At 36.4% G+C, this 4948-nt stretch overlaps 1 pseudogene; it reads right to left on the bottom strand.

Annotated features, from left to right (window-relative positions):
* Window positions 1–680: 680 nt before the first annotated feature.
* LOC100264039 (phloretin 4'-O-glucosyltransferase-like) lies at window positions 681–2273 on the bottom strand (annotated as a pseudogene).
* Window positions 2274–4948: the final 2675 nt, after the last annotated feature.

Here is a 4948-nt window from a genome sequence, read left to right as displayed (position 1 = left end):
ACTAATTGTGATTTTAAAGGAAATTGTAAAACCACAGCTTGTAACTGTAGTTTTAAGGATATATTTTTAAAACCACAGTTACTAACTGTAGTTTTAAGGGAGATTGTAAAACCACGGTTTGTAATTGTGGTTTTAAAGATATTTGTAATTTTTAAAACCACAGTCACCAATAGTGGTTTTTTACACTAAAAAAAAAAACCCATGTGGATGCTTATGTGGATACAAAAGATTAGTTTGACAAATATTTTGAAATGGGTACTATTCTTACCAATTTTTTTTTTCAACAAATGGATTATTTTGGACTTAAACTCCAAAAACTCTCTCCGAGGCATAGCTGACGAACACAATTCATTTCATGTGGATCTCAATCTCATAATCAACTACTGTAACCTTAAATGATGTCGAGGGAGAGAAACAGAAAGCATCGTTGAAACTGATATAGTTGGCAAACCTGGTAGGGAGAGATGATAGAGATCTAGAGAGAAAGAGCAGGTTTAGTACTGACATTAGTGACAACTGACAACCACGGTAGAGAGAGATGAGAGAGAGAGATATCAGGTTTGAGTACAGAGTATATGAGGAGAGAGAACAGTTTTTCGTGAAGGCGAGATGTTTTTATTCCAAAAGCTTCAAAGTAAATATGAATTTTATTTCAAAATCAATTGATCAAGCCAAGCAAATGACTTAGGATGAGATCTTTTAGTTCATAGACTGGAGAATACAAATTTGAAATTTCTCTTTTCTCCAGATGCAGTTACACTTACAACAAGCACTCTAAGCCTTTGGGAAAGCCATAAAACACCAGAAACGAGTTCAATCAGTAATACAACTTTATATCAACACAATGTAACTTTCACTAAATCATACTGCCTTGTCCCAATTCATCCAAAAAAGCCTTTAGATTGCAGTTGGAAGATCCACCATCTTTCACATCTTCCCTTGCCAAATCCTTCCATTTCCCAACATTCCTTTTCAATTCTTCCCCTCTTTCTCCACCTCCCATGACGACTTCCAAGCACCTCTTGATCTCCTCGCCTTCAACTATTCCCTCCTCATTCGCTGTCACCCGAACGCCTGTCTTCCACACATCTTCAATTAGCTTCCCGTTGGTCCCTTATCCATCCATTGGGGAAATGCCACGACTGGAACTCCAGAAGCTAGGCACTCTAACGTTGAGTTCCACCCACAATGTGTAATGAAACATCCCAATGATGGATGTGACAAAACATCCAACTGAGGACACCAAGCCACTATCATCCCTTTCTCTTCCAACTCTTTTCTGCAACTCAGCTTCTCTTCTTCCACTTCTCCATTTTCGGACACTGATCTTATCACCCACAAGAAAGGCCTGCCGCTGTGTAGTAAAGCATGTGCAATCTCCTCAATTTTTTGCTTTGACACAACACAAAGTGTCCCAAACGATACATAAACGACTGATGACTTGGGCTTGGAGTTCAACTAATCGATGCAGTCGCTCGGATCTTGGGAAATATCTCCTCTAAAAGAAGAATCAGATGAATCGTTGGCATCCAAGAAAGCAGATGGGACCAAAGGTCCAATTCCAATCAATTTAACCTTATCCACAGCTCGTAGCGTCTCAGCCTCCAGTGCGTTGAAGGTGTTTGCCAGCACTTTGGGGTTCGTCTCTTGCCTTAGTGCCTCCATGTCCTCTTGAAATGCTGGGATCCATGAATCATATATGTTTGAAGAGAGTAAAAAGGACGGAATATCATGGCTAGACAACAGCATTGGAAGCCCCGGTAACTCAATTGGATTTGAACCCTCATTGCTGTAGTTTTCAACCACATCACCATAGCCATCGAAGTAATGATGGTAAATGATGAAAACAGTGGCGCTCTGAATCCAAAGTAGCGCAAACGAAAGCTGAAGGCTACGCGCCAGCTCTGCCACCCAAGCAAGAAGAATGGTGTGCACTAAGCAAGTAACTGGTCGGCCTTGGTCAGCGCTTATTGCAATGATCCGCCTGAGGGTTTCTGATCCGCAACGCTTGATCTCGGACAAATAGTGTTGGGCATGATCTTCGAGATTGATCCCATCATCATAGCCATCGGAGAAGGGAACTAGGGTTAAACCGGGGAGGATTGGACCTTTGGGCATGTGGCGATGAGCGGAGACGGAGACGACGAAGGTGACGTGGGCGCCGATTCTAATCAGGCGCTTGGCGAATTGGAGGGCTGGGTTGATGTGGCCTTGCAGTGGATGTGATATAATGAGGAAGTGGTGCTGCCCCATTGCTGTGACTCAGGATCGTGTTTGTGTAGCCGGTGAGTTGCATGGGTGATGCATATAATGATTTGAGGGAACAACAACACCACCAACAACAACAACTACAAGACTTCCCCATTTCATTTTTAGAATATTAAAATTATTTTTATAAATATTTTTTTTCTCTTAGTGTTAGGCTGTAAGTTCACCCAATGTTTGATGATCTTTGTATTTTTATCATTTCTATTTTGGAATAATATTTTATGATTTATTTTCATTTTTTTTTTTAAAATATAACTTCTAAAATTATTTGCTTCAAAAAATTAATTACAAATCTATTTTGTATTGAAATGTTATAATCTTTTGGTTTAAGTAGTATGTTAATTTTTGTTATTTTTTTTTAACTTTTTTAAATAACTATTTAATGTGATTTATGTTAAATTATTATGAATGAAATTTGAAGAAAATGTAGATTCTAATTATTTGATTTTTTTATTATTTGTAAATTTAATCAATCATTTTGAGTTTCATTATTCAAAATTATTATATTAATTTAATATAATATATTTTTATGATATCATAATATATTACTTATTGAAAAATAATGTTAGTCTGATTTAACTCCCTTAGTTTAATTTCATGCTTCTTTGCTAATTATTGATGTTAAAAATAAATTTAAATTTTATTATATTATCTCATATTCATTGTGGTAAACTACAAAAATAGTCTCTATATTTTTACTTGTATTTCAATTTGGCTTCTAGACCTTCTCTTAAAACAACCTCAAATTTAAATTATGTTCAAATGTTAAATAGGTGCTTAATTTAAAATTTTTCAAAAAAAAAATATTCTTATAAAATTTATAAAAAAATGATGTTAAGAAACATGATATGCATATTCGGTATTATATATTATGATCTTCGATAATAATTCATAATGTTTAAAAATACATTTAATGTTAAAACGATGTGTATGTAATCTCAATGTGTTAAAAATATAATAATAAATAATACTAATAATAATACTAATAATAATAATAATAATAATAATAATAATTATTATTATTATTATTATTATTATTATTATTATTATTATTATTATTATATGAGCATATGTTTCTTGCATTTTTTTTTATTTACTGAAGATTAAAAAAATAGACTAGTTATGAAGATTATCATGATAAAAATTAAGATAAGTTAACTAGAATTTATTTATTTATTAAACTCATTTTTAATATTTTATTCGGAGTAGTGAAATTATTTAGATTTTAAAAAATAGAATTAATTGGTTAAAAGAAATGAAATAATCTTCATATACGTGAAATGAACCTCTTTCATGTTTTTATTTGAAGAGTAACCCATTTTTAACCTATATCAAGCAGCGTATGGCTAACCCCTCTGGTATTTGCTGCTAATAAGATCAGGTTAGAGCTTTGCTTCGGAACCTACTACTCGTATCAATCTTGTTGTAGCCTCTTATTCTTCATACCAGTCTTGTCGTCACCCTTCGTTCCTTGTATTAGTCTTGTTGCAACCCTTGGTGTTTGTGTCATATGAGTCAAGGTGTAGGCTGATATGTTGGCTTCGGGACCACATATGTTCAGATTTCTCGAATCGATAAGCAGGGGCCTCAAGTGATCCAAGCTTTGATTTTTTAGGCACCCTACCCCGATGGGCGACCCATGGTGGTTGTCTCCTAGGTGAGCTTTATTTGTCTCAGGAAGATTTGATCTGGTGAAGTGGTGTCATTCTCTTTTGGTTAGAAGCTTACCGACCTGGTTCCAAGAACCAATGCGTCCGAGGAAGATCTACCCAAATCACATAATTCTAGTTACCTTTTTGGCAAAGGCTTTGGTTCTAAACTAGGAGGTACCAGCCACTCGACTGAGTGGGTGGACCCATGGGTTGGCCACCAATTAAGCCTGGTACCTCTTATACCCCATTTCACAATCCAGAAAGCTGGGAAAAGTGCTAGTAGGGCATCACTTGGGCATAAAACCTCTTTACCAGCTCTACGTAAAGGTTCATAAGCCAAACACACGTCGCTTGGAGGGTGCAATGCTTAGGGAATCACACGAAATGACACCATGATGGCAGACACCAAACTTGATTGACGCATTTCATTAAAGCGCCCCCTTTCTCTTATAAGGGAACTTTTGGGGTACCCAAGCACATTTTTATTTTATGCTTGTAATTGCCTCTGCAAACTGCGATCCGAGAGCCTTGGATTTTCCTATGTTGTGGTACTAGTATTAGCGCCTACATTGAAAGTAAGTTCCACAACTTTTTATTACACTTTTTTTTTTTTTTTTTGGTTATTACACATTGCACCTTTTTCTTCCCTTCTTTGTTGGTCTTAGGGAGGTGTTGACTAAAACTCTAAAAGTAGTGGGGTTTTTTAGGTTTGTGTAGAGCATTTTCTCCCTTACTCAAGCAGATGTGCGTGAGGGTGGGTCGACATTGCCTTGCCCCTTAGCTTTGGTTAGGTTAGTGTTCCATAGTGGTGGTCTTATATCATGTGTGTTGCTAGGTAGTCCCATAGCTTCCAAGGATGTCGTCAAAGTTCGAGAACGAGGATAGTGAGGAGTAGCCCTTTATCGATCGTCAATTTTGAGCAATCTTGCCAAACTCAATTGCTCGCGAGTGTGTCAGTCTGCGTAGGGTTGTTGGGCCATTGCATTCCAGGAGGGTCTCTTTGATGGAAGATTTTCATGCCTATTATG

Source organism: Vitis vinifera, chromosome 5 (genome assembly GCF_030704535.1).
Source record: "Vitis vinifera cultivar Pinot Noir 40024 chromosome 5, ASM3070453v1".
Classification (NCBI taxonomy): domain Eukaryota; kingdom Viridiplantae; phylum Streptophyta; class Magnoliopsida; order Vitales; family Vitaceae; genus Vitis; species Vitis vinifera.
The sequence above is the reverse complement of the archived record's forward strand: the minus strand, read 5'-3'. Positions and strand labels throughout refer to the sequence as shown.